Here is a 24641-nt window from a genome sequence, read left to right as displayed (position 1 = left end):
TTATTATTTAATTTAGTAACAAAAGATAAAATATTCAGCTTAATATTGCTCAAAATGTCAAACCAAAAGATTTAATATACTTCGATCTGATACCAAAATTTTCATTTCCACAAGTCATTAGTAAACTTATTCACTTGCAAAAAAATCAATTAAGATATAGTTATAAGTTTTAGATTAAGCTGTATGTATTTATAATTTCGTCGTATCAGGGACATTCCGAACTTAAGAAGGGGAGGAGTTAAGTATGATACCACCACTTACATAACAAAGGCATTTCCTTGCATATAACCTGCTGCAAGTTAAGGTATGATACCACCACCTACATAACAAAGGCATTTCCTTGCATATAACCTGCTGCAGAAATAGGCAATACCAGGGCAACAGAAAACTAAAGCGTCAATAGTCAGTTGATGCAGCTTACCAACAATCCAATCCAACTACATTAGAAACATAACTTGCCTAAATGCCTGACATCACAGCATAGCAACAACAATTGCACGAGTTGGGTACGCAGCCCAACAGCAACCCACAACCCGCTACCTGCCTTTGTCTAACAAACCAGATATAATATTATAATCAGCATACCAACATCATATGCGTGAGCTCGTTTATTATCACAACAAAGGGTAATCGCCGCTTGCACTTATCTTAGCAACTGCAGGCTGGGCATGCAGCACATAAGCATTGCCTGCTTTACCACCAACTGCATAGCAAGCAAAGCTTGGTTGACAAGCTTGTCAGGTAGGCCAGCAGCCTACGCCGCGATATGAAGTGATGTGCGTCTGATCAGCACAACTCTGTTGCTAGGTCGCTAGCAATAACATCAAAGCGACCTATTTTGCATAACAACATGATGGGCATACAGCACATAAGCATTGCCCGCTTTACCACCCACTGCATAGCAAGCAAAGTTTGGTTGACGAGCTTGGTAGGTAGGCCAGTGGTACAACAGGTTATGCCTTGATATGACTGATGCACGTCCGAAGTAATACAATTCTGTTGCTAGGTTGCTAGCAATAGCATCATAACGACCTTTTTCTGCACAACAACATCAACAGGTGAATACCGCTGATCACAAGTGTATTTAAGGCCGTATCATCGCCCTTCAAAGGCAGTTCTTCTTTGGAAGTAAAGTAAGGTTGCAAAGCAACCAATTTAATTTATTAAATAAAAGTGATTAACTAATATAAAATAAAGTTTGTGTTTTATTTGGAATAAGCAATATGACTTGCTTAACTTGAAACAAAGGAAAGCGAGAGAACCGTTCGTCTGGCTTCCAACGTTTTTAAATTTATCAAAAGCAGGCGAGATTGATAAGATGGAATTGGTTCATCAAAATTCATAGAATGTAAAGCATATTTGAGATAAACTTGTTGGACCCGTCCAATCCTTTTAACGTAGTTTTTGCGACTTGTCCTCCATATAAAAGCAGCGTATTCCAAATTAGAACGAACAAACGCCGTGTACAAAACTTGAGAGTATAAGGGTCACAAAAATTGAACTATTGCGCCTAACAAATCCAAATACTGAATAAGCTTTCGAAATAATGTGACCAATATGTCTATTGAAAGAGAAGTTACTAGAAAAAATTACACCAAGATCTATAATTTCATCCGAACTGTGTAATAGGGAATGGGAAATGTAAGATATTAAGAGTTTTCGCATAAGTGACTTTAAAACACTTTTTGATATTTAAAGAAAGCCGAAAATTAAAGCACCATACTTCTAAGCTATCAATGTCTTTCTGAAGCTTAACAGCATCAACCGGTTTTGCAATTTTCAAAAATACTTTTAAATCATATATATATATATATATTTTCGCAATTTCAGCCCCATTTTAACAGCTAGAAGCTTCAAATCTCACTAAATGCTTACGTATATAGCATATTGGTATCTAAAAAAATCACGGAGATCGGTGGTATATATAGTATATATCTCATACAACCGGTTGTTCAGATAAGAAACTTTTCACAATTTCTACCCCATTTTAACAGCTATGAGCTTCAAATTTCACCGATAGGATACGTATGTAGTATATATTTTTGTGTGAAAAAATCATAGATATCGGTGATATATATAATATATTTATGATGGTATATATAGTATATACATATAATATATATATATATATATAGGTTAGGTTAGGTTAGGTTAAGAGGGCGTGCGTGGGCGATACCTACACTTCCACTCGGAGACATTTTTGTCCATTGTGAGTGCCTCAGTAAGTACATAGTGGCGGCAAATTCGTTTAGCCCCATTACCTCGTAGCGGTCCTCAACGCACCACTTGCTTTCCCTGATGAACCAAAGAAGAAGCGAGACGTCCACCCTCCCAACCTCTGCCAGGCTGTCGAAGAAGGGTGAGCCCAGAAATCTGAGCCTTCGTATATATATATTTTTTTTACAATTACAGACCCCTTGTTAACAGCTAGGGGCTTCAAATTGCACCAAATGCTTACGTGTATAGCATGTATTGTTGTCTGAAAAATCATACAGATCGGTGGTATACATAGTATATATCTCACACAACCGATTGTTCAGATAAGAAACGTTGCGCAATTTCTGCCGCATTTTAACAACTAGATGCTTCAAATTTCACTAAATGATTACGTGTATAGCATATATTGTTGTCTGAAAAATCATACGGATCGGTGGTATACATAGTATATATCTCAAACAACTGATTGTTCAGGTAAGAAACTTTGCGCAATTTCAGCCCAATTTTAACAGCTAGAAGCTTCAAATTTCACCAAATGCTTACGTATATAGCATATATTGTTGTCTGAAAAAATCATAGAGGTCGGTGGAATATATAGTATATATCTCATACAACCGGTTGTTCAGATACGAAAGTTTTCGCAATTTCTACCCCTTTTTAACAGCTATTGTTTAGGACATCAAGCTAAACCCAAGGATGAGCACGGCCAATGGTGACCCAGCCTAATGTGAACTATCTGTGTTTGCTTCTAACCATACTTTCGCGCACTAACACCAACGGCTACATATGTCCGTGCAGGTATGTGTATGTGTTGGTGCGCGACTTTCCAATTTAACTTACTTTCGTTCAATCACCCTCAAAACCGCTTTCGGCGGAATTGAGGGGGTGAAAGCGTTCTATAAGAACGAAACTCTTCCACTTCTTTTTTGGAAACCTCCGTTACAACTGCAGCCATCAGCCTTGTTATAGGTAAGATTTTCATTTCTTTTGTATAACTTAGCCTAAATACCGTAAGTGAAATACACATTGTGAATTCGCTTTGAAATCAAATTATTAGTTTGTTAAATTCAAGAATTTAATCTGCTGTGTGTTCTTTTCCTTTTTTCTCTTTTTTCAACGAGCGCAAAAACCCCTTGGGAAATTACTAGAGAGCTATCGAAGCCCCAATAGGTTTTTTCATGGTCCTAGTACGCCAGAATTATTATAGAAACGACTTAATTACCAGCGACCAACTGGATAACCAGAGTAAATCAAGGCTATAAGCACAGTAAATCAAAGCTATAACCACACAAAAGCGTTTCAAAAGCTAGCCGTTAGCAGCAAAAGCAACCATCAATATCTCATTACCTCACAGCGTTTCAAAAGCGACAAACACTACACCAGCAAACAAACACGAGTGGTCAAACAAAGGCACAAAGGTACGTGGTTTGAGTTCAATTTTTTGTTTTTTGCACAATTAGGGAAATTACACATAGTTTAACTTCCCGGCGTACCAACAGCGCGATTTTATTAATAAAAACCAAGTATGGGGATAATGAATCTACGAGTTTAAGGCTTTTATGTGTTTACTTTAATTCACTTTGTAAATGCTTACTACACTAAGACAATTTTAATTCATTTACTTGCTATTCACTAAAAGTAAGGAAATCTAATTATTTAATAAAGGTATAAATTTAATGTGAATATTTGGTGTCGAATTTGAATACGCGTGCCGGCATTTCGATGACGAGATGATATAATGATTGAAAACTTTTTCTTCTTTTTGCTAAGTGCACTTGTATTTCGTTTTGTTTCGTTCTTTCGCTTTTGCTGGGTTACCAGCGTAGTTCGATTGTTTAGGTTGCCACAGAGGTCCCCCCAGACTTTACGTCCTGAAATGGACGGGAAGTCTTAGTTTGCGACCGCGGCTATTAGTAGGCGTTTCATTTGTGGTGATCGTCGATGAGCTGGTCGCTTGGGTGGAATTCTGAGCGATTGGAATCGTTTGAGATGGGATGTCTGGTTTATCTGGTGATGGTGTTGCTGCAGCTCCTTGGGTTGAGCTTTGCGGTGTTATGACTGTCGGCGATTGCGTACGTTGTTGTTGTACTTCCATAAATGCGGGTTTTTATCTATCTATAGATATATTTACTCGATTGTGATTTATATCGACGTTAAAATACTTTGGGTGTGTAGAAACTTCGAGATACGGGCCATCGTACGGCGGTTGATATGCTGGTCTGGTTTTGTCGTTGCGCACGAATACATGAGTTGCGTCGGCTAATTTGCTGAATACAAAAGCTTTCGTAGCGTCGTGATTTGCCGTTTGACTTTGGTGTACCTTCTGCATTATATCTGTGAGCTGTTTAGCGAAATCTGATTGCGGTATGTGGTTGTCGCTGTCATTGAAAAACTGACCTGGTAACCGTAGATTAGTGCCGTAAACGAGTTGCGCAACTGTGGTTCTGATGTCAGGTTTAAATGCAGAGCGAAGGCCTAGTAGCAATATAGGTAGATGATCAACCCAATCATTTCGTTCGATACACGTAATTGCAGTTTTGAGGGTTCGATGCCATCGTTCGGTGATTCCTTTCGCCTGTGGATGATATGCTGTTGTACGCAGATGTGTTATGCCTAGCATGCGTGACAGCTCCTTGAAGACTGCCTTCCTTGGTCGGCAGTGATGCGCGTTGGTATACCAAATCGTGAGAACCAAATGTTTACTAGTTTTTTGGCTACTGTTTCTGCGCATATGTCGTGAATCGGTATTGCCTCAGGCCAGCGAGTGTACCTGTCAATGATCGTGATGCAGTACTGGTAATCGTTAGATGGTGGTAATGGAGCTATTATTTCCACATTAATGTGCTCAAACCTGGTTGATGGTAACGGTATTGGCTGTAACGGAGATCGGACGTGTTTTCTAACCTTAGATCGTTGGCAGCTGAGGGATCGTTGAACTATGTTCGCTATTTCCTTTCCCATGTTCGGCCAGACGAAGCGTGCCTTGATGAGCTTGGTGGTTGCTCGAACACCACCGTGCGATATACCATGCATCTTTTCGATGATATTCCTACGGAATGATTTTGCTATGAATGGACGTACTTCTGCCGTGGAGACATTGCAGCAGATTTTATATTTCGTGTCTGGTAAGCGTATCCATTTCAATTGGAGGGAAGTATTACCTTATATTAGTGTTTTTAATTCCGGACATTTCGTTTGCTGTTCGGCGATATGATTGAAGTCGATGGTTATTGGCTCGATTGCTTCTATACGCGACAGTGCGTCGGCGGTTGTATTTTCAATACCAGAAACGTGAACGATGGTCGTGGTAAATTGCCCGATAAAATCTAGTTGTCGCAGCTGCCGTGGTGACGCCTTTTCTGGTTTTTGTTTAAATGCGTAAACGAGTGGTTTATGGTCGGTTCTTATCTCGAAAGGCCTCCCCTCTAAAAAGCAACGAAAGTGCTTTATGGCCATATATATTGCGAGCAACTCCCAGTCGTAGGTGCTATACCTCCGTTGGGTATCGGTCTACTTTTTGAAATAAAATGCCAGTGGCTTGAGATTATTATTAATGATTTGGTGGAGTGCAGCACCAATAGCAGTATCGCTGGGTCTGTACACAACGATATTTTAGCGTTTGTCGCTGGGTGAACGAGGAGGGTTGCGTTTGCCAGTTGCTTCTTCCACTCATTAAAATGGTTCGTCGCTTCGTCGTTGAATTTAATAGGAGTGTTATCGTTTTTTCGGTTCCCCGGAATTAAAGTGATTAAAGGTATGACGTACTGCATTAGGAATGAAACGGCGGTAAAAGTTGATCATCGCCAAGAATCGCCTTAGTTCTTTGGCAACTTTGGGGAGTGGAAAATTTATGATGGCTTGCACTTTTTCAGGCAATGGTTTAATGCCTTCCGCTGTTACAACGTGCCCGAGAAAATCTATCTGATATTGCATGAATTTGCATTTTTTGAGGTTAATAGTCAAGTGAAATTGCCAAAAAAACATTCAAAAACTTGTCGCAATTGCATTTTATGTTCATCAACGCTTTCTGAAACGATGCACACGTCATCGATGTAAGCAAAAACAAATTCCAGTTCTCGAAAAACAGCATGCATGAACCGTTGGAATGTTTGTGCAGCATTGCACAGACCAAATGTCATGTGCGTAAACTCAAATAGCCCGAATGGCGTGGTTGTTGCCATTTTCGGGATGTCGCTGGGCTCGATTGGAATTTGGTGATAAGCGCTGTTCAGGTCAATTTTGCTGAAAACCCGTTTTTGGTATAGGAAGTGTGTGAAGTCTTGTATATGTGGCAGTGGATAACGATCCGTTACTGTTTGAGCGTTGAGAGCGCGATAGTCGCCACATGGTCGCCACTCGCCACTTGCCTTCTTTACTATGTGTAGTGGGGAAGCGTACGAACTTTTAGACGGGCGACAAATTTCGAGTCCGGTTAAGTATTCAAACTCATCTTTTGCCGCTTTGAGTTTGTCTGGGGCGAGTCGTCTAGGTCGGGCAAAGACAGGTGGACCCTTTGTTTCGATGCAGTGAGTTACACCCTTTTGAGTTTTGGAAGGAGCGGGTGCGTTCATGTCGGTGATTTCACCGAACTCACCGAGCAGATGTGCGATTTCGTTGGGAATTTGGCACTCGTTGATTGTTGGCTGTTCGAGGCTACATACGCGCGGTGGGTTCGTTTGTACTGCCTTGTCGATAAGTATAGAGCTCGCGATGTATACTATGAAGTTGAAATGATGAAGGAAATCGACGCCGATAATAGCGTACCTCGTTTCTGCGATGACGAAGTCCCACGTAAATGTTCGTGTGAGACCTAAGTCGAGTGTTCGTTGTGTTACACCATATGTTTTGATGGGTGTGCCATTAGCTGCGAAGAGTGGGCTGCCTTTAAAATTTGACAAACGGCATGCCCGGGTTGGGGGAATCACAGAAACCTCTGCTCCTGTGTTGATTAGGAACAGTTGCTTCGATTTCCTATCGGGTATAAAAAAACGTTTAGATTTAATAAATTCTGAAAACTTTACCTCTAATTCGCATTGGGACCGATTGTTTGATGATTTTATTTTGCCGCAAGCGTCGAAAATGCCCGTTGTGACAGTGTTCAGTTTTTTGTTGCCTTTGTAGCTTTTGATGAAAAATCGCAAGGACTGCGACACTTGTGAGCTTGCGTTCGGTATTGGCGATGATACCAACAAGCCTGAGATTGTTCCACCTTTGCCGTGCCGTACGGTGTATTAGTGCGCTTAGCTGCGCTTCGCGAACGTTCGCGTGGTCGACTGCGACTGTTGAGTGCTAACTGATTTAGCTTGCTATTGATGCTGTCAAGTATGGCTTCTTGCTTTTCCGGTCGTCTTTCTAGCTCGGACACACGGTTGGATGATGTTTCGACAGCGTTGATGGCGGATCCTCTAGCTGGTGGTGATGCGTTCGAATCTCGGCTTAGTGCGTCTAGTACTGAGTCTGCGATGATTGCGGGTTGATGCAATGGCGTGCTGGGTTGTGCCTGTAGCATGGCGGCGATAACGGCGCGTGCTGATTCAGGTAGCTGTTTGAGCCAGTATTGCTGGATAACTGACTCGTTTTTAGTGGCATTCGTTCGTTGCATTTGGCTCAGGAAATGGCTTGGCTTACTGTCGCCAAGTTGTATGCGAGTTAACTTATCGAGTCTGGCCATAGCAGAATCGCTGAATTTCTCGATTATGGCTTTTTTAAGCGTAGCGTAAGGGGCTGTTGTGGGTAGGCAGTGCACTAAATCAAAAAGCTGGTCTAAAATGAAGTCGTCCGCATGTGCTATGAAAGCTGTGTACTTATCCTTTTCCTCACGTACACCAAAACCATGGAGTTCAAACCACGCATCGATTTTAATAAACCATGACTCTATGTTGTATTTTGAATTAAGCTTGGGAAACGGTAACTTCCCAAATACCGCATTTATTTGCGGTATATCGGCGTTTTCGTCGTAAGCACCGCCGTTGGCGTCGACGTTGCTGCCGCCTCCTGCAGAAGCTGCGGCTTTTGCTGCTTCGTCATCGCTCATTTTGGCAGAGGTCGAAAGTGTCGTTGAGAACCGTTATTATGTATGCCGTTATGGTCACGTTATAATACCTACGCCTTTGCTTCTCGACTCTTAAAGAATAATGAATCTGCTGTGGGTCCAAATGCCGGTTCGCCCACCGTACAATCTCACTTGAATCGTCGTTTGCTTTAAGACTCACTATCACCGCGTTTTTATTTCGGGGTCACCACTTTATGGGGATAATGAATCTACGAGTTTAAGGCTTTTATGTGTTTACTTTAATTCACTTTGTAAATGCTTACTACACTAAGACATTTTTAATTCATTTGCATGTTATTTACTAAAAGTAAGGAAATCTAATTATTTAATAAAGGTATAAATTTAATGTGAATATTTGGTGTCGAATTTGAATACGCGTGCCGGCATTTCGATGACGAGATGATATAATGATTGAAAACTTTTTCTTCTTTTTGCTAAGTGCACTTGTATTTCGTTTTGTTTCGTTCTTTCGCTTTTGCTGGGTTACCAGCGTAGTTCGATTGTTTAGGTTGCCACACAAAGTAATTATACGTATGTGCGGCAACTAAGTACACAGATTTACATAAAGTCTTTTGATTTAGTAGCTTGTTTGCTGTAACGCATATATTCGAGGGATATCGCGGCCAGCTGCACAAATTTAACATAACCCCACTTTTTCACTGTAGTGTGGCAATTTCTTTGCAACAACACCTTAACGCAATTTATCGCAAGTCACTGCCAATATTTTAGAACCGTTGAATACTTAAGTGTAATCCATTGAACAAATTCTTTAGGTTCTAACATAAATCAACCTTAATATCACTAAACCAAAGTCACTTAACCTTATTTTCTAATATACACAACACTAGCACTGCGGTGAGTTGGGTGACAAGGGTGTTCGAATAAAAGCAAAATTAGCTGAAAGAATTAAATAAAAATATACAGTCCATTATATTGGGGATATACCCTCTAGCAACATCGTCCTATCTTAAGCTGGACGTACCTTCGTGAGCTACTGCTATTAACAAGTTAGATTAATTTTACCCTTAAGCGCAGTACCTCTGTCATGTCGAAAGCGATGGAAAATTACATCAGGGTGGCTGATGAAGTCATAGAGTTTGCAGCTGACTTCAACAACACATCCGAATACGAGCATACCAAATATACTCTGGCTATCCAGCAAGATGAGTTTAAGGCAAAGTTGGAAAAATTAAAAACAGCCCATGATGAAATATTAGCCGGGGACACTCTAGAAGGAAAAAATATATCAGCTGTTAAGTTAAAGCACAAAAGTGCTTACGCAGTCTACTTGCGTTGCATGTCAAACATAGCAACGCGACAGGCTACATTCAACAAACCCGACCCTAAGCCCGAAGAACAGCACGAAAGGGATACAAATATCCGCCTGCCCCTGTGTGAAATTGACGTGTTCAAGGGGATTACTTGTCCTAGCCTACATTCAGAGACCTCTTTACAGCCATATATATTTTAAATAAGCGTCTCACCCCGGTAGAAAGATTGTACCACTTGACACAAAAGACCCAGGGTGAGGCTAAAGAGATAGTGCAAACGTACCAACTCACAAACGAAGGGTTCGGTATAGCGTGGCAAAATCTGGTATACAGATACGAAAACAAACGCATAATAGTGAATACTCATCTGAAAACTTTGTTCAGCTTAGAGGCGGTCGAAAAGGAATGCGGCACTTCAATTAAAAAGTTGCAGCGAGACATCAACAACTGTATCGAATCCTTATTTGTGTTCAACGAAATTACCAAAAAGCACACTAGCATTATGGGACCAAACGGTTGAAACTAAAATCGAAATATCCAAGTGGGAAGACATGGATAAATTCTTACAGAACCGCCTCCAGACACTTGAGACAGTCGCTTCCCAAGGCAGTCGGTTCTATGTACCGGAGCGACTCGAGATTTTTCCCAAACAAGGACTGTCATTTCAGTGTGACTCCGTTTAATTTATTGCGTCCCTCCCACAAATTGTCATCCTCCCAGAAGCTCCTTGCAGCAGGACTGCTCCATATTATCTTACTCCGGGAAGACATCGAATCCAATCCGGGCCTGTCTCCTGACCCCGGTCCTGAGAAATGATTTTGCTGCATCTGCCGGAAGAGAATGTTTTTAGGATGGTCATACCCTGTTCAGTGTGTCTCGTGTAAGGGATGCTTGCATCGGACAGGCTATTCTGGGCTTGATCCAAAAACCCGACGTCCACGTAACTTTTATAAATCTTTTGTGGCTCCTTGCTGTTCACGCCCAAGGGCGTCACGTAGTCTACGCCTAAGCGCCCCACTATCTTCCAGCAGCCCCGCTGCTCAGCAAGCCACTACAAGTACCCGCTGCTGCTCGCGCCCCACGGTGCCAACAACTCAAACAGCTGCTACCACTAATAACTACTACCTTCGTGGTGGAGTCGGTAGCAATGTTGAGCATCAGCCCCTGCCACCGTCTTCCCCCCTCTCTTTTCCGGCAGCAATCGTGTAGGTCAGGGAAACATACTCTTAGTCCCTACCTCCATTTGCACCGTTTGCCAGCACAGAATATATATGTTTGCGACATCCACCCAAAGCAGCTCCTGCCTTTGGTGGTGCCACTTTCCTAGATGTTCTGGTCCCCGCGACGGCAACCCCCCCACGGGTTTCATCGCGCCATGTTGTCAGGTCGCAAACCCAAATCATCCGGGTACCCCAATGCTTGCCCAAGGACGCCCAGTCCCAGGCCCACAACAGCAATTGCGTCCTGGTCTTCCACAACCCAGGCGTAGTCACCCGTCACTTACCCCCAGAGCCGCGGCGTCTCCCCTTATGCACTTCAGAATTCTGCAGTTAGACTGTAATGGATTAACTGGGAAGATTACGGAGATAGTCGATTTCATGAAGCGGTACAACATCCGCATTTCTGCGATTCAAGAGAATAAACTCACAGTAAGATCTGCATTGCAGACCTGCTCTGGGTATAATGTCCACAGGAAAGACCGCGAGAGCAACTGGCAACAATCGCATTATCTTAGGCGATTTCAATGCCCATCACGATCTATGGCACTCAAACTTGCGGGCGGACAATAGGGGTGAGATGTTGGTGGACCAAATAGAAGAAACGACGTTCTGCACAATAAACGGAGACGCCCCACACGTATGGTAGGAAGCTGTCACAGTTCGCCAGATATCTCAATCGTGAGCGCAGAACTCGTAAACTGCGTCACCTTGCAGCCGATGGTAACATTGGCATCCGACAACCTGCCTATACTTATTTCACTCGAGCGTACCGCCGACTTCATCGTCACCGAAAAACGCACTTTCATAAACTTCGAAAAAGGAAAGTGGGAAGAATATAAATCTTTTACATACAACCTCTTTGCTGCCTTCCCAATCCCGACTGATGCCCGCCAAGGGGAGCGTGCCTTCCGTAAGGTCATTGAATCCGCATCGGAACGTTTCATTCCCGCTGGGAGAATTCCCGAAATCCGGCCCCACTTCCCGGCGGAGGCCGCAAACTTAGCGAGAGAACGTGACCTTATAAGACAGCTTGATCCAGGCGACCCCCAAATAAGGGATATAAACCAACGCATCAGATTGCTTGTGGACGAACACAAGCGGGCGAAATGGGAGGAGCACCTAAGAGGTTTGTATCCTCTCTACCGGTGTGGGTAAAGTTTGGTCCACCGTAAAGTCCCTATCAAATCTGACTAAACACAAAGACAAAGTTTCCATCGCCTTTGGCGACAAAGTGCTGTCGGATGCGAAAAAATGCGCGAGCGCTTTCTGCCGACAATATATAATGCATTCTTCGGTCGACAAAGATAGACGGAGGGCCAACAGACACGCACATAAACACAAATTCAGCGCGTCACCAATCACTATCACCGCTAAAGAGGTTGAGGACGCCATTGGTCGCGATAAACCATCCAGAGCAGTGGGACCAGACGGCATAGCCATGCCGATGCTTAAAAGCCTAGGGAAAGAGGGTTTCAAATATTTAGCGCATGTCTTCAACCTGTCTCTTTCCATCTTTGTCATACCCGAGAAATGGAAAATGGCCAAGTTTGTCCCGGTACTAAAGCCTGGGAAACCAGCTAACATAGGAGAGTTGTATCGTCCGATATATCTCCAATCGCTAGTAGCAAAGACGATTGAAGCCATTTTGCTCCCTTATTTCCAAGCAAATTTGCAGCTAGCCTCTCATCAGCATGGCTTCAGAAAACTCCGTAGCACTACCACCGCGCTAAATGCCATTAGCACCCATATAAATTGGGTTTAAATCAATACCCCCACCATAGAACAGTACTCGTAGCGCTATACATATCAAAAGCTTTTGATAGGTCAACCATGGATCGTTACTGCAAGACCTGGAAGGGTCTACCCTTCCCCCATGTCTTAAAAGGTGGACCGCAAATTAGCTGGGTGGTCGGCAGGCATCGGTACAATTTAGAAACGAAACATCAAAACCAAGGAGAATTAAACAAGGGGTGCCACAGGGTGGTGTCCTATCCCCACTTTTGTTTAATTTCTACATATCTAAGCTACCTCCACCACCGGAAGGAGTCACAATCGTTTCCTACGCCTATGACTGCACAATAATGGCCACAGGCCCAGGCCCAAAGATCGATGATCTATGCAATAAAACTCTCCAGTTTTTTTGCCTCGCGAAACATGGCATTATCACCGACTAAATCTTCCGCGACCTTTTATACAACATGGACGTCCAAAATGTCGACCATTTTGAACATCCACGTCGATGGCACTACGCTACCGACTGTCCTACACCCCAAAATCTTGGGTGTGACGTTTGATCAGGATCTACATTTTGGTGAGCACGCAGCCGCAATTGTTCCAAGAATTCAGAGCCGTAACAAAATCCTCAAATCCCTAGCTGGCAGTACCTGGGGAAAAGATAAAGAAACGCTCATGACTACATACAAAGCAATTAGCCAGCCGATTACGTGCTACGCGTCGCCCATATGGTCGCCAAGCCTAAAAATTACCCACTGGGAGAAGCTACAGGCCTGCCAAAATACTGCTCTCAGAATAGCCACGGCTGTCTTCTTATGTCCCCAGAACACCATCTGCATAATGAGGCGAGAATACTCCCCATCAGGGAGAGAAATGAGATGCTGACTAAAGAGTTCCTGTTGAATACCCAGAAACCTGAGCATCCCAACAGACATCTGATTGATGCACCAACACCGCCTAAGGGCTTAAGGAGTCATCTGCGTAAGCATTTTGAGGAAATACGGCACCTGAGAACCCAGCCGTATGAAGCGAAAAACACAAGCAGGTCCTTGGTGAACTCCATAAACAGGCGTGGCACCTTTATGCCGGGAATTGCCCGGTGAATCCAGTACTTAAAGAAAAGTATCGAAAACTCGCGGAAGAGGAACGCATACTCCCCAGGAAAACGCGTGTCACTCTTGCTCAACTTCGTTCTGGATACTGTAACAGGTTAAACTCTTACCTATCCAGAATCAACCCCGACATACAAAATGTATGCCCCGCTTGCAATGTGTCCCCACATGACACCAACCACCTCTTTAATTGTAATGCGGAACCAACGCCCCTAACACCCCTTTCCTTATGGTCCACCCCTGTTGAAACGGCAAGTTTCCTTGGTCTCCCGTTAGAGGATATTGATGACAATTTGTAATCGGTCGCAGCTGTTAGGTGGGGCGAAGCATTGCTACAACAACAACAACAACTTGAGACAGTCTCTGGAATAACTGAGGATAGCTTAGAAACCAAGAACCCGAAAACCCATAATGGTAGACAATGTACTGAAAACTCTCACAGAAAGCTAGGTGCTTTTCAGACGAGTTTAACCAAAGGTGCGTGCAAGATGTGTAAATCCACTGAGCACAAACTACAACATTTCCAACGGTTCCGCACATTGGCGGTTTCCGATAGGATCACCTTCATTAAAAAAAAAAAAGGGTGTATTAACTGCTTTTGCTCAGGACATACTGTGTCTAGGTCTTCAAGCTCCTACAATTGTGCAACCTGCCAGCAAAGACACAATACGCTCCTACATATTCCGGCAACGAACAGCAACCAAAACGCAAACAACAATAATAACCACCCTGGCCCTTCAGCCCAAGCGCAACAGAGACGCACCTATTCCAATAACCAAAGCACTGGAAATAACCAAAGCAATGGAACTAGCCACTTCAAGCCTGCTTTACAAGCATAAGTAAAGGAGTTTTACTAGGTATGGCCCGCATCAATATATTCTACAACAACACCAACTTCTCCGCGCGGGCACTTATAGATTCGGGGTCAGAATGTACTTTCATAACTGAGAGACTTGAGCGTCGCATAAACTTGCCATCTCAGCGGATGTCTGCGCACGTGTCAGGCATCACCAATCAAGTGTCAGCACAAGTAAAGGAGGCGTGTAATATACAACTGCGATCTCCAATTGATCCGACAATAAATATCTCCACTAAACCGCTTGTGCTGCCGCAACTAACTGGCAACCTACCAGCATGCAAGGTGGATGCCGTGGCCATGCAGGCCTTCCCGAACTTAATATTAGCTGACAAACGTTTTTTTGTCAATGAGCAAGTCGACTTGATATTAGGAGGTGACATTTATGCGCTGGTTAGGGGGAATAAAGAAAGACGTGTTAGGAACACTGCTAGCCCAAAAGACGGTGTTCGGCTGGATATTGACCGGCCAAACCGAAGCAATCTCATCCAGCGAGAAATATATGCCCTTTGTCAGTGAAGTGCAATTGGACAGAGAGCCACGATCATTTTGGGAAACGGAGGAAGTCCCCAAGGACAAGACGTACAATCATGATGACAGGTTTTGTGAAGAATTGTATAAGAACACAACGATTAGAAATGATGAAGGTAAATATATTGTATCCCTGCCTTTTAGACAGGAATTTCCAAAATATAAACAATTAAGCCCCTCAATAAAATTGCGTGTTCACAATTTTTCTGAATGGAAACGCGTTTAGCTAAAAACCCATCATTACAGTCAGAATACAACGGGGTCTTAGCAGAGTATGAAACCTTGGGGCACATGTCCCGGGTACCAACAAACATCCCCGCTGAAGACTGGGATACCTATTTTTTACCACATCATGCCGTCAAAAAGGAAGAAAGCACAACAACCGAAGTAAGAGTGGTGTTCAATGCGTCATCATCAACTGCAAACGGAGTCAACCTCAATGACATCTTCCATCCGGGGCCAGTTCTACAGAATGATTTAACCACTCTCATATTAAGGTGGCGTTTCTTGAAATATGTCTTTAACAGCGACATAGAAAAAATGTACAGACAAATTCTGTTGCATGCTGATCACTCTAAGTATCAACGTATTGTATTCCGAACAGAAATTACGCAACCCATACAACTATATGAGTTGAAAACGGTCACCTTCGGAGTTAACTGTGCCCCTAACCTTGAAATAAGAACACTGCTCCAGTTAGCGGACGACGTGGAGCACAGCCACCCTATAGCATCAGATATACTACGAAATGCAATGTACATTGACAACGTGCTGGCAGGAGGCCACACTATTGCCGACACCATTAAAGCAGGGGATCAAATAACTACAGCCCTGGGGACAGCAGGATTCTCGCTGAGGAAATGGACCGCCAACTCGAACAAACTACTTAAAGGCCTATCAAAGGCTCACCTCCTAAACGAAGATTTCCTAGACATAGAGGACACCAGTATGGTTAAAGCAATTGGCATTAGGTGGAACGCCCACTCAGATATCTTTAACTTCAAAACGAAACCCATAGAGGAACAGTCTAGCTTTACTAATCGGAAAATTCTGTAGGCCATAGCAAAATTATTTGCCCCCTTTGGGTGGCTGGCACCATTCGTGGTTACAACCAAAATGTTGATGCAAGGCATCTGGTTAGAGGGCACAGGTTGGGATGAAACCGTGTCGCCAGTCTCGCTGGATCGGTGGCGAGGTTTCATCGAAAGTTATAAGCACATAGAAAATATTCAGATGACACGCTGGGTACACTTCTCACCAACAACCACGAATTCTGTGACGCGTCAGAAAAAGCATACGCAGCCACCACTTACTTGCGAGTCAATATTAATGAACAAATATTTGTAAGCCTGCTATTAGCCAAATCAAGAGTCACGCCCGTAAAAACTATCTCGTTACCAAGACGAGAGCTTTGTGGACCAGTTCTCCTTGCAAAAACCTTAGAATATATCAACAAGAGCCTTAATTTAGGCAAACATAAAACCTTATTATGGACTGACTCAACTATTGTGTTAGCTCGGTTACGAAAACCTACGTGTTCATGGTCAACCTTCGTGGCCCATCTTATAACAAAGATAATAGACCAAGTTTGGAACACGGACTAGCGTCACGTGAACTCAGCGTCGAACCCTGCAGACTTAGCTAGTAGAGGACTATTAGCGCAAGAGCTAATAAGCAATTCCTTGTGATGGGAAGGCCCATCTTGGCTGCAGCAAGTAGGCAAAGAATGGCCAAACCAGGAAATAAACTACACCACAACCATGGAAGGAAAAAGATTACAAGTGCACACAACCTCGGTTAACCGTAAAGACGAAGATATTGTAGACAGGTTTTCCGAGCTTTCCCGGGCTTTAAGAGTTGTGTCCTACGTTCTACGGTTCTACAAAGGACTCATCTCAAAGCCTCCTTGAATGAAATATCACTGACAATTTCGCCCATTGGGATCAAAGCAACGATGTGTCGACTGATCGTCAATGCTCAACGAAACCATTATGCGGAGGAGTACAGAACACTCAAAGAAAAAGGTTAAATCAAGTCAAAGGGCGATTTACAATCCCTGCACCCTTTTATCTAGGAATATCTTCTCGAATAACTCCCCTCAAGCATGATGAAATCCCCTCAAATTCTAAATGACTTTACGCAGGAGGGCGGAACGCATGGCCCAGCGGTACCCGAAACCATGCCACCTGTGCGACAAGCGACATCCGATCCGGCTATGCCCTGTCTACTGAGCCAAGTCGCCGAGGAAAGGCAAAGAGAAGCCGCATTGGGACGGTACTGCGGCAACTGCCTATCAGTAGCACAACGCACCGCCGACTGCGCGAGCAAGGGACTTCGTCACGAGTCAAGGGGACCATTACACCACGATGCACCAGAGCTTCGACAATCCGGAGCCCCAGGAAATTGATACCAGGCCATGGAGCGTTCAGATGGATAGCGAAGACGAACACATCCTGTCTCTTCAAGCATCGGAAATACGAACTGACAGCGGGCCACGCGAACTAGAAGAAGGAGAGTTGAACGAAGCTGGAGCGGAATCACGGCCTTTTAGCCCGGCCACCAGTAGGAAGGAGGAACCAAGGAAGTTCCGGCCACCACTCGCACACGAACGCTGCAAAGATGGCGCAGAATCACGGACTTTCCGCCCATCAACTACACACCAACGTCATCAAAGGGCGAGGAAGCGGAGCTCAGATCGTCACAAGGGAATAGCGGAATTATGGACTTTCCGCAGCACGAACCGGCGTCAACATAAACGAGTAGCGGAATCCCGGACTTTCCGCCCCCGTCAAGGATACAAGTTGGAGAGAATAGGTTCTCAGGGCCGGCTGGTTTAGCCCTACCAATGGCGTCATCAACCCCTTTAGCGGTGATGGTGATTGGTGACGCGCTGAATTTGTGTTTATGTGCGTGTCTATTGGCCTTCCGTCTATCCTCGTCGTCGTTTGCTTCGATGGAGCGTGAAGCAAAGCCTTGCGGATTAGCGGTAATAGCTGAGGCAATGACAACGCTCGTGGTGGCAGAGTGCGCGCTGCCTAAAAGGTACGTCGCTGAGACTAGTAGTATAAGTTGTAAGCTTTTTCTCCTGTCTTTTTTTGGCCAATTGCATTTTGCATTTGCTTTTATAATGTTGTAAAAGTTGCAACAGTGCATCGGTGGTGATATTGAAAAGGTTGCATGAATCTCTACAAAATCCTCTGCAGTTTCATATGGGATGCATTGAGTCAGTTAATCAATTATATTTTGAAATTATTCCACTTTTTAAACAAATTTCATATCGCTTATATTTTCCTTATACCATTCAGCATAAGCTGTAACGTTCTTATCAATATCCAGTGTTGCGGCTGTTTCAGCGCGATCAGAGAGTAATAAATGTAGCATAGCATCCAGCGAAGGTAATGCAGGTATTTGCGATATACGTGCTTTGAAATATGTTCGAAAGTATGTAGTGCTTTTACAACCCTTAAACGTTCACTTATTTCAAAGCATATTTCATATTTAAAATAATCTTTTGCATTTAAATAAAACTTTTTCTTCACTTGTTTAAAATTCGTGGGTCATCTTTGATTCGCGTTAAAGCGTAGTGGCCTTTGCTGAAATTTTGTTCGTAAGCCGAGTAACCACGCCACATTAACGCAATATCACCATATTCAATACCATTGTGTACCATCTTAACAAGTGACCAGCACCACCGTCACCTACCCACTCACAGCAGGGCTCTTTATCAGCTTTAGCGCAAATAGCTTGGAAAATTGGTTGAATGAAGGGCCATGCTTCAGGGTGGCTACCTGCCATGAGTGATGGACCGCGACGTGCTCCCTCTTCGCCACCACTTACACCCGAATCGACGTATAGTATTTTTTTGGCGTTCAGCTCATCACAGCTGCGTGTGGTATCTTGATACTCGGAGTTGCGTTCATCGATGATTACATCACCGGGCGAAAGTAGTGGCACCAATTGCTTGATGAAATCATCGACGGCCCGCCAGCCTTGACCAGAAGCATGACTTTGCGCGGGACTTTTAATTTATTAAACATATCCTGTAGCGAAGTAGCACCAATCACATTTGTACCCTTCTTGTGTATTATGTACATACCATGAATAAAGTCGTTTTGCTTTTATACAACGAAATATGCAAATCTTCTACAGTCCACTCCCTGGCTTTGCTTTTACAATTTCGACCAATACTTCTTTGTGGCGGTGGTCTGTCCGCTTTTGTTTGTATGTAAGCTTCCCTTTACGTTGTTTTATTATATGCCTCGCAGGTCTTCGTCCATGATCCAACCAATCGCGTATAGCACTTTCTGCTTCCAAATGTGCTGGTAAATGTATTTGTCGTATCATTCGTGGACGCGCCATAAACTTTTCGAAAACGTATTGCAATCCATCGCGATCAATGAATACGGCGTCAGTCAAATATATGTTGATATAACCATCGGTGCCAGTGGCATCTATACGTCCGGCTACAGATGTTTCATTGCTAAAATCGATAAGAACGGAATAGCCATCCAACAGAAATGGGAGACAATTGAGCGTGTTGGTGACAAGATATGTTTCTTTTGCGCTTGTTTTTTGCATATTTTTCACAAATTAGTTATTTGGTTTACTGTGGTCATCTTAATTGAATCGTTTATTTTACTTTTACTAGCTGGGCGAAAAACAATTATTTTATTGCCATATTTTTCAAAAACTGATTGACCTTCTCGACGGTGCGATTGTAGGCGCAAACAACAAGTCCATTATCATTCATATTCAATATGAGATGTTGGCCCGTAGCGGCTAAGCCAACTAATGCAATATCTGCTTTCATGTTTTATAGTTTTTTGTTTTACTTTTTTCCAAATATACAACCTGAAAAAAAAGAAAGAAAATGAAAATTAGTATTGTGTGTAAAAAATACAATTGATGCGTACCTCGTTTTTTTCATCAATGACAAGAAATTCATTGAAGGGTAACACAATCCACTTTTACAATAATACAATTCACATTTACAAAAATCCACATGTACTTTCCGAATGGCTTTGCCAGATGCTAAGGCGGCGCAAAATCGGGAAAAACGTAATCACATTGATAACTTGACCCTTTTTATGGCGGAAAAGGGGAACTAATAACCTGAAATAAATGATCTTCTCCAAAATATCCTATTACCACCCAGATCAAATGGCGCCTGATTTCTTATAGTGGGGTTAATGTATAATTTATTTATCATATTTTACAATATTTTTTGATTACAATATACAAATGTAAACTTAGGGGCGGAAATAAATAGTCAGATGTAGCGGCGTATATGGGCGGAATGCCTCAACCGATATATATATAGTATATATATATATATATATAGGTTAGGTTAGGTTAGGTTAAGAGGGCGTGCGTGGGCGATACCCACACTTCCACTCGGAGACATTTTTGTCCATTGTGAGTGCCCTCAGTAAGTATAGGGTGGCGGCAAATTCGTTTAGCCCCATTACCTCCTAGCGGTCCTCAACGCACCACTTGCTTGATGGCTTGTTGAACCCAAGAAGAAGCGAGACGTCCACACTCCCAACTTCTGCGAGGCCGTCGAAGAAGCGTGAGCCCAGAAATGTGAACCTTCGTATATATATATTTTTTTTTGCAATTTCAGCCCCATTTTAACAGCTAGAGGCTTCAAATTGCACCCAATGCTTACGCGTATAGCAGGTTGGTGGTATAAAATAAAATAAATGTAAGGCGCGATAACCTCCGAAGAGATTTAAGGCCGAGCTTCTCTTCCAATTTGCGTCGTGCTCCTCTTGATTTTCCCTACAAATTGGCCGGACGGGACCTACATGTTTTATGCCGACTCCGAACGGCATCTGCAAAGCAGATGAGTTTTCACTGAGGGCTTTTCATGGCAGAAATACACCCGGAGTGCTTGCCAAACACTGCCGAAGGGCGACCCCGCTTAGAAAAATTTTCTTCTAATTGAAAAATCGTATTTCTAAAATTTTGATGTTGCTTTGCCCGGGAGTTGAACCCAGGGCATACGGTGTGATAGGCGGAGCACGCTACCATCACACCCCGGTGGCATACATAGTATATATGGTGGTATACATAGTATATATCTCATACAACCGATTGTTCAGATACGAAACTTTTCGCAATTTCTGCCCCATTTTAACAGCTATTGTTTAGGACATCAAGCTAAACCCAAGGATGAGCACGGCCAATGGTGTCCCAGTCTAATGTGAAATATCTGTGTTTGCTTCTATCTCTACTTTCGCGCACTAACACCAACGGCTACATATGTCCGTGCAGGCGTATGTATATGTGTTGGTGCGCGACTTTCCAATTTAACTTACTTTCATTCAATCAACCTCAAAACCGCTTTCGGCGGAATTGAGGGGTGAACGCGTTTTATAAGAACCAAACTCTCACTTCTTTTTTGGAAACCTCCGTGACAACTGCAGCCATCAGCCCTGTTGTAGGTAAGATTTTCATTTCTTTTGTATAACTTAGCCTAAATACAGTAAGTGAAATACACATTGTGAATTTGGTTTGAAATCAAATTACTAAATTGTTAAATTCAAGAATTTAATTTGCTGTGTGTTCTTCTCCTTTTTTTCTCATTTTTCAACGAGCTCAAAAAACCCCTTGGGAACTTACTAGAGAGCTATCGAAGCCCCAAGAGGTTTTTTCAGCTATAGGCTTCAAATTTCCCCGATTGCTTACGTATATAGTAGGCCCTCACTAGGGTAGGCACCTTGTCGTTGGTGTGAGGGCTTAGCCGAACTCCATAGCACCCGACTATGAGGCGGAGCTGTTTAGGACTGACATCTACGCCGTTTCGCCTCATAGGAGGGCGGCGGGATGTCGGTGACCAAGAATTGCCAACCCCCTAATCCAGGGTGTTATGCGGACCGTGCCCATTGGACGATTTGCAGCCAGGGGATAAATTCGGCTGTATTCGAACGGAGCCTTCCCGATACCGCAGTAAGGGGCGCTGCTGTGGCGGACGGTTCTTTCCCCGTATATAATACTGGACCGCTGAGCCCGCCTTGTCGGGCAGGTGGTCGTACGACCAAGATGAACAACTCATTACCTGAATGTAATAAGGAAGATGTAAAGAGGAGGACTGAGTCGCAATCCAAGGACGACAAATACGAATTAAGCGATGCGTCGGACTCGGGGAGCGAGAGTAGTGCTGATTCAATGAACTCCGTGTTGGAGAAGCACACAAATGAAAACGGAGTAGAAGAGTGGAGAAGGGTACGGAGCAGAGGAAGTAAAAGAGCTCTCTCGCAGTACCGTGCAGCACTAAGAATTGTACAACGCTTGGGAGCAGTGGTCGACCCAACAGAAGTGGAGATCGAGCGCTTGGAATGGGCCCATGAAGCGGTAGAAGTAGGTCGAAGGCAGTTCAAAAGGTTTGCTGCGAGAAACCCTCGGTTCTGCAACCGGTACGAGGAGGAAGAAGCGTCGAATGGCAGAATGAAGAGGCAACGTTCGGCAGAAGGCGACAAGCCTGCTTTCAAGAGGCAGAAAGGACCCAGTCCTAGAGCCGCGAGGCAGGGCAGTCGCATAGACAAGACAAGTAGGCCCAAAGCTGTAAGACAGATGGGTTCCAATAGCGAGGTAGCAACTACCTCGAAAGCTGCCAGTCAGAGGGAAGTTCCAACTACGGAAGTAGGAGATAAGCCAAAGGGAGATAACGCTAAGACTCCGGCTTTCTCGGATGCGCTAAAGGGAGTTAACGCGAAGACTCCGGTGTTCTCGGAGGTTCCAAAGGGAGATAACACTAAGACTCCTGCTTTTCCCGAGAAGATGAGTGATGTGGCAAAGCAGTCACTGACTGTGCTGGTTGATCGTAGCAGTCCGTTCGGACAAATGACTTCTGAAAGGTGGAGATCTGTGGAAAGGGAGCTTATTAGCTTAATGCTTAAGATGATGCGGGAACAACCAAGTAAGCCCCTTCCAACCTTTGATTCGGGGGGATGGTATAATGGTGTGAAGATGATAGCGTGCGACAACATCGCGAGCTTGCGGTGGCTGGAGGAAGTCGTTCCAAACCTCCAAAGGCAAGGCACGAACGCGCGGTTTGAGGTGGTGGATAAAGCGCAAATCCCCACGGTACCAAAAGTTAAGGTATGGATACCATGCGTGATGAAGTCGCAGGATACACTGCGACTTCTGCAGAATCAGAATCCGAACATACCGACACAGGATTGGAAGGTACTTACTGTATCTCGGCCTACCGAGGATGGTCAGTTCTACATCTTCCAAATAAACAAGCAGGCGGAGGATATTTTGTACACGCAGCTTGGCAAAATGTCCTTTGGCACTGGCAAAATTTACATGCGACTCAGGAAAAGAAGTCCCGAGGATAAAAATCCTAACACGCTGGAAGTGGGCGAAGTCGAAAAGGACCTCAGAAGCCTAAGGGAAAAAAGACAGGTGGAGGTCCCCGACGTCACCACGAACGTGCTAGAAGAGGACCAACCGCTAAATGGTGCTGTGACTCGCACAGAGGAACACACGGCACAACATTCACGAGGGGCTGAAGGGGGCCTCGAATACTCTAAACCAAAAGGGCAAGAGGAGGACGACGACGTCAAGACGAAGGTGCTGGAGGGGGACAAACAGCCCAATGGTGCTGCGAGTCCTACAGATAAACCTCCAACACAGTAAAGTGGCGTCGAGCGAACTCCTCCTAACCCTTGAGGATGGTTCGTTTGACGTGGCGCTGATCCAGGAGCCGTGGCTCTCATCGGGAGGAAAGGTTTCTGGACTTAGCTCGCGCGGGTTTGGGGTTTACTACGCACAAACGGAAGGACGGGTGCGAGCTGTAGTAATGGTAAGGAAACAGCTGCATTCATATATGCTGCCTAATTACACCACCGAGGATCTCGTAGCGGTGGCCGTTGAACAAAAGAATAAGCAGGCATTTATCCTGGCGTCCTGCTACATGGCCCGTGCTGCGGAGGTTCCACCTATGGAGTGCAAAAGGCTAGTACAGGAGGAAGGGCGCAAAGGGCGGTTGGTCATAAGCGCAGATGCAAATGCGCACCACAATGCGTGGGGAGGAGCAGATACGAACGAGAGAGGCGAATCTCTATTTTGTTACATCCTGTAAACCAATTTGCAGATAGCCAAAAGGGGAAATGTTCCTACATACATTGGTCCAACATCCAGCAATGTTTTGGATATTACATTGAGCTCCGAGCGTGATATATCAAGGTATGATTGGATGGTTCTCGATAGACCATCCTTCTCCGATCATGCGTATATAAGCTTCAGCATCCCACTAAAGAGGGTAGAGAAGGGAGGAACCTTTAGAAACCCTAGGGCAACGAATTGGACTAAATTCCAGAAACATGTAGAAACGAAACTGGGACAACCCAAAGAGGTTGCTAATGTAGAGGAACTGGAGGAGTCGAATGAATTCCTAACAAGGACGCTTATGACTGCGTATAACAAAGCTTGCCCTCTAAGAAGATTCAGAGGAAAAGCAAAGCCGCCATGGTGGAGCAATGAGCTGAGTCTTCTAAGAAGACAGGTAAAAGAAATGTTTAAACTCGCAAAGACCGCGGAAAGCGAAGCGTGTCGGGACGAGTACAGGGATCTACGGAGGATCTACAAGCGTGAAATTACCAGGGCGAAGAGAAACTCATGGAAAAGTTTCTTTACGGA

At 44.1% G+C, this 24641-nt stretch overlaps 1 pseudogene; it reads right to left on the bottom strand.

Annotated features, from left to right (window-relative positions):
• Positions 1–18254: 18254 nt before the first annotated feature.
• LOC137235785 (6-phosphogluconate dehydrogenase, decarboxylating-like) lies at positions 18255–19803 on the bottom strand (annotated as a pseudogene).
• Positions 19804–24641: the final 4838 nt, after the last annotated feature.

This window comes from Eurosta solidaginis, unplaced genomic scaffold (genome assembly GCF_040869045.1).
Source record: "Eurosta solidaginis isolate ZX-2024a unplaced genomic scaffold, ASM4086904v1 ctg00001068.1, whole genome shotgun sequence".
Taxonomy (NCBI): Eukaryota; Metazoa; Arthropoda; class Insecta; order Diptera; family Tephritidae; genus Eurosta; species Eurosta solidaginis.
This window is presented reverse-complemented; position numbering and strand designations above follow the sequence as displayed.